This window comes from Phascolarctos cinereus, unplaced genomic scaffold, assembly GCF_003287225.1.
Source record: "Phascolarctos cinereus isolate Bilbo 61053 unplaced genomic scaffold, phaCin_HiC Scaffold_4;HRSCAF=312, whole genome shotgun sequence".
Lineage (NCBI taxonomy): Eukaryota > Metazoa > Chordata > Mammalia > Diprotodontia > Phascolarctidae > Phascolarctos > Phascolarctos cinereus.
In genome coordinates, this window is record NW_027555847.1 from 621,213,218 (window position 1) to 621,228,411 (window position 15,194).

Consider the following 15,194-nt stretch of genomic DNA (forward strand, 5'->3'; position numbering starts at 1 on the left):
TTTCAGGTAGTGTCAAAAGTTCAGAAATCCAGGTTGGTCACCTAAAGGCTGAATCTTAAGCTCCATAGTAGGATTGCCTCACTGGTGGCTGAGCACGAGACTTAGGAAGATGTGAGTTCAAATCCTGCCTTAAATACTTTTAATTTGTGATCTGGAACAAGTCATTTATATTTTCTAAGGCGTGTTTTTCTCATTGGTAAAGTAGGGATAGAGGACAGAGCCAAGATGATGGAGTGCTCTCCCCCAAACCCCTCCAAATACCTGTAAAAATGCCTCTTAACAAATTCTAGAGCATCAGAACACACAAAAAGACAGAGTGAAACAAATTTCCAACCCAAGACAACCTGGATGGTTGATTAGAAAGGTCTATCGCACCAGGCTGAGAGAGAAACACAGTTTGCCTTGGGAGTGTGTGCAGGCAAAGACCAGGCCTCAGTGAATCTGGAGCAGGCCTAAAAGGACTGAATCATGGGCAGCTGTGGCAGATACCAGACTTCTCAACCCACAAATGGCAAAGACAATTTATAAGGTCAGTAGGAAAAATCTGTGATTGCAGTGAGAAAGAAGCTTGCCAGCTCCAGTTCCTGTGTGTGGCCCTGGGGCAGCGGCTGCTTCCAGAGCTTTCAGCCCACTGACTGAGAGACAATTGAGTGGCTGATCAGAGGGGGATTGCAGGGATCTCTTTGCTGGTGCTGAGGCAGAATTCTCTTGCTTTGCCTGTGCTTGGATCTGGGTCACAGTTCTGGTTGGTGATCCTGGGGCAAGGAAGAGTACTGATGAGGTGGAGCTTGTAGTGGTGGTGGTGGAGAGAGAATCCTTCTCACAGTTCCAAGGCAGAATACAGTGTTTGTGATCACTCATAGACCAGAGCACAGGCCAGGAAAGGAGTAAACACCTTGCCCTTGATTACACACCACTTTGGAAGAACTGAAACTTACAGGTCCCAAGAAGTATCTCTGAAAACATCTGCATAAAACCCCTGAAGTTTGCAACAGTACAATCTCCATACTGGAAGCAGACCCCTACCTTAACAAAGGGTTTAAAACTCAAGAAATTGGCTGGAATGATGAGCAAACTTTACAGATAAAGTAAGACCATAGAATCTCTTTTTGGTGACAAAGAAGGTCAAAACATACAACCAGAAGAAGACAACAAAATCAGAGCTCCTACATCCAAAGCCTCCAAGAAAAAGGTGAATCAGTCCCAGGCCATGGAAGAGCTCAAAAGGAGAAGAAAGTAAGAGAGGTAGAGGAAAAACTGGGAAGAGAAATGAGAGTGATGCAAGAAAATCATGAAAAGCTAGTCATCAGCTTACTAAAGGAGACCCAAAAAAATATTGAAGAAAATAACACCTTAAAAAATAATCCCACCCGAATAGTAAAAGAGGTCCAAAAAGCCAATAAGGCAAAGAATGCCTTAAAAAGCAAAATTGGCCAAATGGACAAGGAAGTCCAAAAGCTTACTGAAGAAAATACTTCCTTAAAAATTAGAATAGAGCAATTGGAAGCTAGTGACTTTATGAGAAATCAAGACATTGTAAAACAAAACCAAAAGAATGAAAAAATAGAAGACAATGTGAAATATCTCATTGGAAAAAACAACTGACCTGGAAAATAGATCCAGGAGAGATAATTTAAACATTATTAGACTATCTGAAATTCATGATCAAAAAAAGAGCCTGGACATCATCTTTAAAGAAATTATCAAGGAAAATTTCCCTGATATTCTAGAACCAGAGGATAAAATAGAAATGGAAAGAATCCACCAATCACCTCCTGAAAGAGATCCCCAAAGGAAAACCCCTAGGAATATTGTAGCCAAATTCCAGAGTTCCCAGGTCAAGGAGAAAATATTGTAGGCAGCCAGAAAGAAACAATTCAAGCATTGTGGAAACACAATTGGTATAACATAACATTTAGCAGCTTGTACAGTAAGGGACCACAGGGCTTGTAATATGATATTCCAGAAGGCAAAGGAGATAGGATTACAGCCAAGAATCACCTACCCAGCAAAACTGAGTATAATCATTCAGGGTAAAAAATGGATATTCAGTGAAATAAAGGACTTTCAAGCATTCTTGCTGAAAAGACCAGAGCTGAATAGAAAATTTGACTTTCAAATGCAAGACTCAAGAGAAGCATGAAAAGGTAAACAGGAAAGAGAAATCATAAGGGATTTATTAAGGTCGAACTGCTTACATTCCTACATGGAAAGATGATATCTGTAACTCATGAGACCTTTGTCAATATTAGGGCAGTTGGAGGCAAAAAAAATTATATGTATAGATAGATTGATAGATAGCAGACACAGAGTGAGTTGAAGATGAAGGTGTGATATCTGGAAAATAAAATTAAGGAGTGAGAGAGAAATTATACTAGGAGAAGGATGAAGGGAGAAGTAGAAATCATCTCACATAAAACAGACAAAAAAGTCTTTGACAGTGGAGGGGAGGTGGGGGAAGGTGAGAGGGAATGAGTGAATCTTATTCTCATCGAATTTGGCTTAATGAGGGAATAACATTCACACTCAGTTGGGTATGGAAAGCTATCTTACCCTACAGGAAAATAGGAGGCAAGGGGATAAGAGAGTGTGGGGATGATAGAGGGGAGGGCAGATTCAGAGAAGGGGTAATCAGAAGCAAATTCTTCTGAGGAGGGAGAAGGTCAAAAGAGAGAATAGAATAAACAAGGCGCAGGATAGGATGAAGGGAAATATAGTTAGTTTTCCACAGCATGACTACTATGGAAGTGTTTTGAATGATTATACAAGTATAACCTGTATCAAATTGCTTGCCTTCTCAATGAGGGTGAGTGGGGAGGGAGGAAGGGAGAAAATTTGGAACCCAAAGTTTTAAAAACAAATGTTAAAAATTGTTTTCATATTGCAACTGGGAATTAAGATATATAGGCAATGGGGTATAGAAATCTATCCTGCCTGACAGGAAGATAGAAGAGGAAGGAGATAAGAGAAGGGGGGGGTGAAGATAGAAGGGAGGGCAGATTAAGGGAAAGGGTATTCAGAACGCACACTGTCTTGGGGTTGGGGAAGGGACGAAATGGGGAGAAAATTCAGAACTCAAAATCTTGTGGAAGTGAATGCTGAAACCTAAAAAAAATAATGAATCTTTAAAAAAATAAACTTCCTCTGGGGGAAAAATAAAGTAGGGATAATAATAGTACCTGCCTTACAGAGTTACTGTGAGGATCAAGTGAGACAACACATTAAAAAGCTCTGCAGATTTTAAAATGATATACAAATGCTAGCTGCTGCTGCTGTTGTTGTTGTTATTGTTGTTGTTGTTGTGACAGCATTTATTGAGTGCCTATTATATTCCAGGCACTGTGCTAAGTGCTTTTTACACTTTTTTTTTCATTTGATCCTCACAATCACTCTATTGGTTATCAATTAGCTAGAGTTAATTAGCTCTTAGAAAGAAGGTATTTGAGCAGCTAGGTGGCACAGTGGTATTAAGCCTAGAAGCAAAACTCACTTCCGTGATTTCAAATCTAGCCTCAGAATCCAAGAGGATTTTCCTACAGTCAATATATTCAGTAGTTCCCTGGGTGAGATATCAGGGCCCTATTCTAGAAATTCTGACTACAAATGGGGTGGATTGAATTGTGGGAGAATCAAAGTGATCTAAGAAGTTGAAATTTTCTCCTTGAAAGAGATTACCTTTCATGTGCAACAGTAGCCCCAGCAGACCCTGACAAAGCAGCTATTATCAGAATTTATAACACATAAGGTGCTAGAATGAGCATTTGTTCTAACAAATCTGTCTCCTACAATGACTCTCAAGGAAGAATTAAATCCCAAGAGTTATATTCAGGGGTATGTTGGAGCCAGATCAAACTGGTTCACCAATCAATTATTAAATTTTTGGTATGAATATTTATACATTGGAAATATATATTAGTTACAAATCAGGGCTTAATTTATCTATCTGTATACCTATATAGATATAGATACATATGCTGTTGTGGTTGTTGTCTTTGATTGTATAAAGCCAGAGGCATCAAATTCTTCTAAAGCCTGAACCAGATTAAAAATATAATCTGGAAATGTTTGACAAAATAAATAAAAATATAATGTAACATAGATAATGCTAATTTGTGGTTTTTTAAGTCAACATGCTGCCTGGAGGGATCCTTTTAACATCACTTGCTAGATTTCAGAATAGTAGAGAAAATGTGAATAATGGAGATTAAACTTAAAAGTGTGTCATGGGTACATTTTTTCAGAGTTGGTTGTTAAACATTTACCAGCACAATACTAAGTGTTAGTACCAACACATTACTGTGCCTAGATGTCTGTAAATGATTTTACATTTATGAGTACATTGTGTATGTTATTAAATGTACTCCTTGCAACAGCCAACATTAAATGACTAACCTTAGATCCTTAAAAGGAAAGAGGAAATTAGGACAAATTGATTTCATATGAGTAAAGCCATGGTGAAAATTAATCAGTTACTAAGTTTTAGTTGAATCTTCACTGCTCTCAGTTCTAACTAAGTAGAATTCAATTCAATTCAACTTATCAAATATTTATTTAGGACATATCCACATGATACAAGAATTTTATATAGAGTCTTGTTCTACAGTCATACACAAGATTTTAACAGGTATTTAAGCTTTGGCCAACTTGCTAACAAATACATGAGGTATTGAGTCCCAAAGAGGACAATATAAGAATGTGTGACTCAGGGATTGAAAATCAGAATCAATAATTATGATCTCCATCCTCAAAATACTCACTAGAAGTTTGGAAATAAGTGGCGGATCTTTGGGCTTGGAGAAGTATGCAAGAGATAAAAGGTGAAAAATATCCTTGAGTTTTGTGTCACTCTCCCTTTCTGCTTCTATTATGATAGAAATCTGGATGGAATCTGGAGAAGTGGTTCTAATAATCACATATTCCTCAAACTAACAAAAATCATTTTTAATTGTTGATTCCATAATTATTCTGTACTAAATAACTGAATTGATACTTTTCTGAAGAATTCAATGACATTAATGTTGATATTCTCAGAATTAATGAAACTACAAGATATTAAAAAAAAACAGTTGTCAGAGGATGACCCACAGGCTGCCTACAGAGTGAAGAATAAAGGGAATAGTAAAGTTGGCTTCTTGTGGGCCAAAGGAAACAAGAAATACTATTTCATGGGACACTTTGTTCACTTGCACTGCACAGTTATAATAAGACAGAAAAAATGCCATTGATATAATTTAAGCTGATGTCCAAACATACACTACAAAAGATATAGAAGTAGAAAAATTCCATGGAGAATTTGACCCAATCTTCCGAATCAAATATGATGGTGGACATAGGAAAGAAGCATGTAAACATGCTGCTCACTATGGTTTAGCATTAAGAAATGATGGTCAAAGGTAAGTAGATTTATCAGAAGCTTCATATAGGCATGCCATGAATACTTCCAGAAAGAGTTAGTTAGAAACCCCTGGACATGGAAAAATTAAAGGTTGTAAAAATGAAATTAGATAAAACTTACAGGCAGGAAAGAAATGGCTACCAAATGGTAAATAATTTCTGCATCAGGAATCCATGTGCAATCAGATTATCAACTAGAGCAAAGGAAAAATTCACAACAAATGGAGGGGCCAGAATAAATGTGAGTCAATATTTAATGTAGTAGCCCAGCCTACATAAATAACCAATCTGTTTAAACTTGTGGAGAAATGCTACTGACTATAAAAAATAGGAAATATATAAAGCTACCAACACTGACTATGAATGTCAACATTTGTAATGGAAGGTTACCTGATAGAAAATAGCCACCATAATAAGCAAGCCAGAAAGTAGTGCAGTGCTTTAACAAGATAGATGCTTAATATATATGCATGTTGGTATAAGGCAATATTTATATTGATTAATTACATATCACAATCAATACTATAGCTAATCAATATTTATTTGACCAAATAATTTCTTAAAATTTCTTTTAGCTGTGAGATCTATGTCTAAATTCAAATTTAATTAAATCCACAATTACCACAAAAAGACAGCTCAATGTATATGTTCTGCTTAAAAGTGGGTCAGTAGTATCATCTCGGTAAAATAATCTTATTTTTCCTATTTTGTGCTCTGGTCTTACATTGTAAACTCCTATAGAGAAAAGTATAGGTATAAGGGTAATTATTTCATTCCCAGTTACAGTACTAAAGGTCCTGAAATAACAAAGCACCTCAGAACTATATTTTTGTGAAAAGAGCGATAATATTATGATTTAGAATGAGTTCTTATTAACAGCAAGTTCCTAGCTAGAATTGGACAACTGTGGTCAACTTTCCAGTTAATTTAACAAATGCCTCCTGTGTTCCAGGCACTGTCCTAGGTGCTGAAAATACGAAGAAGATAAAGCAAAAATCTGCCCTCAATGGGCTTGTATTCCAACCTCTGCTTTATACTAATGGAGAGACATGGGTGAACATTGCCCATACCAGAAAGTAAAAGGCTTTTGAGAAACACATAGATAACATGTGTTCAGGTTATCTACATGGGTTCAGCCCCAAATGGGCAAGTTCTGAGGTAGTTTACTTTATATGCATGTATATTATGGGGAATTAATAAACACTTATTAAACTTCTACTATATAACAAGCATTGTGCTAGATACTAAAGATTCATATACCAAAAATATGGTACTGATCACGACCTAGGAGCTTACATTCTATCAAAGACTCCCAATTTAGTGGAGCAAAGAGATCCCTACCCCACATGATCCAAGTATTCCATTTATGAAGCCAATTAAGAACTCTTTAAAATAACAGACATGTCAGATCACCAGCATCAAGTCAAACCTGTTGTTGATCATTTTTGTCTTGATGAGGAGGAAGTATATGGTGAGTACCCTTTTATTTGCCTGAATCTCACTGTTTTCTTTCCCCTCTATGTTGGAAAGTTGTGTTTTTTCTGTCCCAGTAGAATTTCATATTTCCCCATGTTGGAGAGTGGGATGGTGAAAGTACAAGGAAAAAGTGACTGAGGGAGAGTTAGTCTTTTGGTTGTGTTTAGGAGCTATCATTTATTCAAGTGGCTATGAATGGGGGTGCTTTAATAGTTTTGCATATTTCTCTTTGAATAGTAACACATGTAATTGTGGATTATTATGAGGAAGGCAATAGTAATATAACAATGATGATTAATTGGTGTCCTGTTAAGTGGCAGATTTTAGCAACTAAATCATGCTCTACATCTTTCGTAGTATGAAAGTACTGGAAACAAAGTCGGTACCATTAATTGGGGAATAATTAAAAATTGTGATACATGTATGTAAAGAAACATGCTATAATATGTGATGAATTTACAGAAAAATGAATGGACATTTATGAACTGAAGGAAAATGAAATAAGCACAATGAAGAGAACAGTATTCACAATAACTACAGCAGTTTAAATGGAAAGAACAACAAAACAGTAGAAACTGAAGACTGTCAAATTATAAAAGGGAAGTAAAAAGACATTCCCATCTCCTACAAACACATAGTGTTTTTGCAGAGAAGATGCTCTATGAGTGTGGAAAACTGCATATAATGTAATATATACACACATATAATGCAATATACATACATGTAAATGTAATATACACACATGCAATATTTTTGATGTTGGTTAGTTTTGTTGAAATATTTTGCGTTTTTTTTTTCCTTTCCTTATTCTTTATTATAAAGAACGGATCTTAGGAAGAAGAGAGTGAAGTACATTAGGAAATGGAAATGGTTTAAAACAAAAGTTATCAATAAAATTATTTTTAAATATCTTGCTATAGAATGATCCACTTCACTATGTATCATTGATATTGTTAATGTGAAAGACAGGCAGAGAGACAGACAGACAGACAGACAGATGCAGACAGACACAGAGATAGACACAGAAAGAGACATAGAGAGAAAGACAGACAGAGAGACAGACAGAGACAGAGACAGAAAGACCGCAGAGTAATAAGCGATAGGAATTTCAACGGCAGCACAGCGTAACTCCTTGGTCACTACACGTACTTTTCTTGATTCTCACTTCTTATGATACAGGCTGAAGGAATGTGTCTATTGGCATCATTATTTCCTTTTCATGCCAGACAGCAGAAGTTAATTATTTTGTGCAATATCAAAAGTTATCATTTACAAAGATTTATAGTTCAGAGACTTGGAGTTAGATTTAATTTTGTAAACTTTCACCTTATATATGTACACATATGTGTGTATGTGTGTACATATGTTCATATATATATATAATATAGGAGGACAGAAAATATTTGTTTCTTTTTATATATATATATACATATATATATACACATATATATATATATATATATATTTCACAAGGAGTTTTATTGTGTAAAGATGTGTTGTGTAGAGCTATATAGTTTGATATTTAATATCAAGTTAAACTGGTTAGCAGAATGTAGGACACATTTTTTTTCTCTTTTGTACCAAATTCTATAATAAGTTAGCATTTATATATAGCAATTGAAGAAGTGTAAAACACTTTCCATATATTATCTCATTTGATACAAACAACCACCCCAGGAGACAAAAACTACTATTATCTTCATTTTATGAATGAGCTAGAGATTCACTGATTTGCATAGCATCATACAGACCCTAAATGTACCAGGAAGAATTCAAGCTTGGGTCTTCTTGACTTGAATTCAATATTTTACTACACCACTGAGTTGCCTGATACGTTGTACATGGGAAGAGCCATTGACAATCTAAATAGGCATTGGGCTACGTGATGGTGTGGAAAAAACCTTCAATTTGGAGGTTAAAGACTTGGGGTCCAACTCCAACTCTGACACTGATCACCAAGATAACCTTGGGCAAGTCATTTAATCTCTTTAAACCTTTGTTTTTACAGTTGTGTAATTGATAAAACCAGGGTAGAATGGTGACATGACAACTCTAAATCTGATTTGATCAATAACCGCCAAGAGAAAGCAAGGAAAAACACACACAAGCAAACTAAGTAGAGGGATGAGACCTAAAAGACTTCTTCATCCAAAAGTTTCTTAAAAATAAGCAAACTTTAGGTACCATGAAAAAGTATCTGATTTTAATATTCTGCCCTATGATATCTCTAATAAGATGACATGCCTAACATGATAGAGTGCTGGACCTGGAATCACGAAGACCTAAATTCTAATCTGGCCTTAAACACTTAACATCCATGTGACCCCAGCAAATCACTTAACTTCTTTTCTTCATTTCCCTATCTATAAAATGGAGATAATAGAAGCATTTTGTGAGCACCAAATAAGATAATATTTTAAAATATTTAGCATAATGCCTGGCATATAGTAGGTGCTATATAAATGCCTATTTCCTTCCACTGATGGCTGCGGGTGAGGAACAAAACATTTATGAACAATATATTGTGTGGCAAAAATAAAAGTTTTTTTTCATTGTTTCACTTTAGATAAAGCCCTTCAACACCAAATATACTCATATATTTAGGAAAACATGAAAAATGTACCCCAAAGCCAAATATATCTGTATTAGGATCATCCTCTATTTTTGGATTCAATTACTTGTACTTAAAAGAGCAAAGATAATCAAGAAGGAAGAAATATAACATTACAAAATGAAAAACAGAATGAGATAAAAAGGAAGGGAAAGGAAAAGGAGAGATATACAGGTTCAGAACCTATAACATTCCACCACATTTGTGGAATTTCTCAGTTCTGGAGGCAACAAGCTGCCACCACAATATAGTGGCAAAAAAAAAAACCTGTATCAAGACACAAGAGAAGCATAAAAAGGTAAACAGAAAAAATAAATCGTAATAAGTTTAAATAATAAATTTAAACTGTTTACATTCCTCCATGGGAAACTGATATTTTTAACTCTTAAGACCTTTCTTATTATTGGGGTAGTTAGAAGGAGTATATTATATATATACACATACATATATATACATATATATATACATACATATATATATATATATGTGTGTGTGTATATATATGTATATATGTGTGTGTGTGTATATATATACACACACACATACATACATACATACATACACATAAATATGTATAGACCAAGGCCATGGATGTGAGTTGAATATGAAGGTATGGTATCTAAAAAATAAAACTAAGTGGTGAGAAAACGTACTGGGAGAAGGAGAAAGAGAGAGGTAAAATGAGGCAAATTATCTAATATAAAAGAGGCAAGAAAAAGCTTTTACAGTGGAAGGGAAGAGAGGGAAGGTAAGAGGGAGTGAGTGAACCTTAATCTCTTCAGAATTGGCTCAAAGAGGGAATAACATATACACTCAATTGGGTATAAAAATATATCTTACTTACTCTACAGGAAAGTAGGAGGGGAAGGGGATACGAGAAGGGAGTGTTCAGAGGCAAGACACTTTAATTGAGGGATAGGGTGAAAGGAGAGAGAGAATAGAATAAACGGGGGTAGGATAAAGGAAATATGGTTAGCAATGGTAACTGTGAAAAAAATGATGCAAGTCCTTTTGATAAAGGCCTCATTTCTCAAACATCTAGAGAACTGAGTCAAATTTATAACAATAAGAACCATTCCCCAATTGAGCAAAAGATATGATCAGTTTTCAGATGAAGTAATCAAAGCTATCTATAGCCATATAAAAATATTCAAAGTCACTATTGATTGGAGAAATGCAAATTAAAACAATTCTGAGGTACCATTTCATACTTATTAGACTGACTAATTACACAGAAAAGATAAATGACAGATGTTGGAAGGGATGTGGGGAAAATAACTTTAATGCACCATTGGTGGAATTGTGAATTGATTCAACCATTTTGTAGAGCAATTTGGAACTATGCCCAAAGAGTTATAATACCATGTGTCCCCTTTGACCCAGCAATACCACTACTAGGTCTGTTTCCTAAAAGAGATAAAAAACAAAAAGGAAAAAGACCTATATGTACAAAAATATTTATAGCAACTCTTTTCTTGGGGTAAAGAATTAGAAGTTGAGGGGATGTCCATCAATTGGGGAATGTCTAAACAAATTGTGTTGTGCAATTATGATGGAATACTATTGTACTATAAGAAATGATGAGCAAGATGCTCTCAGAAAAACCTGGGAAAACTTGCATGGGCTGAGACAAAGTGAAATGTACTGTGTACAAAGTAAGAGCAATATTGTAAAATGATCAGCCATGAATGACTTAGCTATTCTCAGCAATACAGTGATCCAAGACAACTCTGAAGGACTTAGGATGAAAAATACTATCCATCCCCAGTGGAAGAACTGATGGTGTCTGAATACAAATTGAAGCATACTCAAAAAAAAGACTGGATCAAGAATCAAAGGAAATGGTTGAAGCCCAACTCAGCAACTTACTAGCCGTGTGACAGCAGGTAAATCAGTTTGTCAATCAATCAACAAATATTTATTTAACAACTACAATGTGCCAGGCCAAGTGAAATAATCCCTACTAAGAAGGAGCTAACATTTTCAATTTATAGATGAGTAAACTGAGGCAAACAAGGGCTAAGTGACTTACTCAGGGTCACACTGATAGATGTCTGAGGCTGGATTTAAACACAGGTCTTCCTAACTTTAGGCTCAGAGCTCTATCCACTGCTCCACCCAGCTGCCAGTAGTACTAGTACTAGTATTAATACTGGTGTGATACTAGTAATACTAGATCTAATAATGGTGGTAATGGTGGTGGCAGCATTGTTATTATTTTTATAGTTATTATTGGTAACATTATCATTACCTATTTTGTTGTTCTGATGATTAAGTGAAATATTGTAAGGAAAATTCTTTGCAAAATGTTTATAGAAATATAATCTATTGCTATTCATTAAAAAAAGAATGGCCCAAATTAAAAGTGGGCAGTTTTCATTCCTATCATCAGGACTATCTTACAGATTTCATACTTGGATCACTAAAGGAAAGCAACAGCTTTCTTGCAACATTTGGTGTTAATTTTTGGTTTTACATTTGCAGATTCATCCTCCTCCCTTCAAAAAGCAAGTTAAAGAAAAACTTAAAATCGACAGTGGTTCCATAGTGAAATGACATGGAATACAGAATATTCACTTTACCTGAAATTTAGATACCCTTTACTCAAAACTCTCAGATTGGAAATTTTGAATATTTTAATCCTTGTTTATCAATATAAAAACATTTTTTATATTTCAATTAATAAAATGATATTGCACTTTGCATCATCATAGCATGGAATTAGCATTATCCCTGCTCAGCAGCTGAAGCAACACAGTTTATCTTCTGGTAGATCTTTCCAAAATGGAATGGATTTAACTATGGCCTCAGCAATGAACCACATGTTTGTGTTTATCAACAGAAATTTGACCAAAAAGTGACGATAGGATGGGGAGGGAGGAGAAAGGGGGATTAAGAAAGTAATGAATAAAAACAACTTACATTTTTATAGCATTGCAAAATCTGTAAAAACACTTTTCCCCCCACTACAGCTGCATAAAGGAAATAATTCCAATTTTATTATATCCATTTCACAGCTGAAATACAACCAGTCAGCATCAGAGCCAGAACTCAAACCCAGGTCTCCTGAATCTAAGAAAATTGCTGCCTACTAAGGCTTGAAGGCACAGAAGGGATGGTATCTGTCAGTAAAAGAAACATCCTCACCTATGAAATAAATAATCCATCTTATTTTATATATAATAATAAAAAATTTATATATAATAATAAAACAATTGATTTGTTTGTATTTTCTTTTTTATTGAATTTTCTTTTTAATTTATTGAATAAAACAAGCATTTTCATAACAGTACAAAAAAAAAGATGATTGCACACGGAACTGCAAATCTGCTATGTACAACTAGCTATTCTTTAAGTAAAACTGACCAACTTTTGCTTCCTTTTTTTTTTTTTTGCTTAGGCAATGGGGTTAAGTGACTTGCCCAGGGTCACACAGCTAGTAAGTGTTATGTGTCTGAGATTGGATTTTAACTCAGGTCCTCCTGAATCCAGGGCCGGTGCTCTATCTACTGCATCACCTAGCTGCCCCTAACTTTTACTTTCTAAAGACATGCCTGAATACCTTTTAAAGCAATAAGTTGACAAGATGTAATTCATTCCCTTCCTCAATTATCCTTCAGTTGTCCTTCATCAAATAACCTCAAATATTAAACCAAAGCATTTTCAGAGAGCATGAAAAGAGAATTAAAAGTTGAGGAGACAAAGATGGTGGGGGGGCATTTCAGGAAGAGGGGACAGAATCAGCAAAGGCATGGAAAACAAAGTATAAAATATACAAAGGGTAATAAATTGTTCACTTTGGCTAAAAAAACTCTTATGCTTCATATTATAAATGACTCTGAGGTTTTACAATGTAGGACCCTTGTTCCCATTAGGCACTAAATTCTGGGTTCAGTTTTCCTTATCAAAAACATGGGGCGCCTGGGGTGGCTCAGTGGATAGAGTATTGGCCCTGATGTCAGGAGGACCTGAGTTCAAATCTGGCCTCAGACCAAACACTTGACACTTACTAGCTGTGTGACCCTGGGCAAGTCACTTAACTCCAATTGCCTAAAAAAAAGTACGCAAGTGGGCTTTGGGGTTCAGGAAACTAAGGAGTGTCATGCAGAGTCTTTCTCAAGTTTTCTTGCAAGAGTCATACGACACAAAGGAAATAAAAAAGGTCACCAAATCAAAAAGGCTAGTAGGCCCTTTATGATATGAGAGTGTCCAGCACAAGATTTACTTTGCTACTTTAGTGTATCATCAATATGGGTACCCTCTCAAATGGTACAAATTGCAGCCCCAAAATGCCTTCTTGTCCTGATATCACTATAATTTTTCTGAATGAGTTTCACCCAGAATTCCAGAAACTTCTTTCTATACCTCTTGACGCTGCATGGATAGCAGTGGCACACGTATATTAACCACAAGGTATGTCCCTATAATAATGGTGGGGTGATATTATGATAGAAGTTATTCAGACTCTCTTATTTGCCCCAACATACCACTGACTCATTGGATTCTCAATATGATATAAATATTCTCTCTGTGTTCTGGTATAGTATAATGAAATGATCTATAATTTGCTCACTTCTATGTCTTTTCTTTGTTACCTCTGAGCTTCAAGCCAGAGATAGCATTCTGGCTAAATACCTTGACATTAAATCTCTTTCTCTGACACTGTTCCCGCTCAATTGCCTCAAACTAACTATATTACCAAAAAGTATATCCACCAGAAGAGAGGACAGACTAGGGGAAGGGATATTCAGAATGCATGCCATCTTGGGGTGGGGGGAGGGGGGAGATAGGTTGAAAATTTGGAACTCAAAAACTTGTGGAAGTGAATGTTGAAAAATAAAAATAAATAAATTTATATTTAAAAAAAAGTATATCTAGACTATCACTGTTAACACTGTTTACAAAGACAAAGCAAACATTTAAAATGAAAGTAAATATATTTTCCTTGTTCCCAGAGACAAAAGGCTTGAGGATTTCATGGAGGAGTCCAAAGGGATAAAAGAAATACAGAATTCCTACCTTGAATTCTTTCATCTGGGAGTGATCCAATGTCACAGCACCTGCCCCAACATTCCCTTTGCCTGTTCATCCTCCACAGCTTCAGTCCCAATATCTTGGCCCCCTGCTCCTTGTGGTGAATGCCTCCTTCAATACTTCCAGTCTTCCACCTTTCTGTGGCATCTTATGGCATAAGTGCTATGTGCATCTTTCACGTGTCTTATTGGGTTACTCCTTTCATCCATCTCCTTACCGAACCCCCTCAAACCAACTCCTTCTCAAACTGGTCCAGTACTTTTTAAGGATCACTAGGGGAACATGGCCAATAATTGTTCAGTTAGTGGTTTTGCTTCCTTTCTAATTCACTTAAGGGAATTTCTATTTCTTAACGTATCTCAAATGAGAGAGTATTTGAAAACTGTTTAGCATAATGCCTAGCACAGAGTAGGCACTTCATAAATGTTCTCTTGTTCCTCTTCATAAAGAGATCATAGAAGTGGCTCTATTTTTACAGATAGTCTAATACTTTTGTATTGACTTTTTTTCTGGGATTTAGGTATTTGGTTTCCAAAAACCAATTTCCTTACACCTCACTTTCATCACATGACCAGAATATATTTTTAAGTCATACATCTTTCTAAATACGCTCTTTATACTATGCCCCCTCCACTAGTAATATATTATAACCTATTCATGTACAAAATGTCACTTTTCA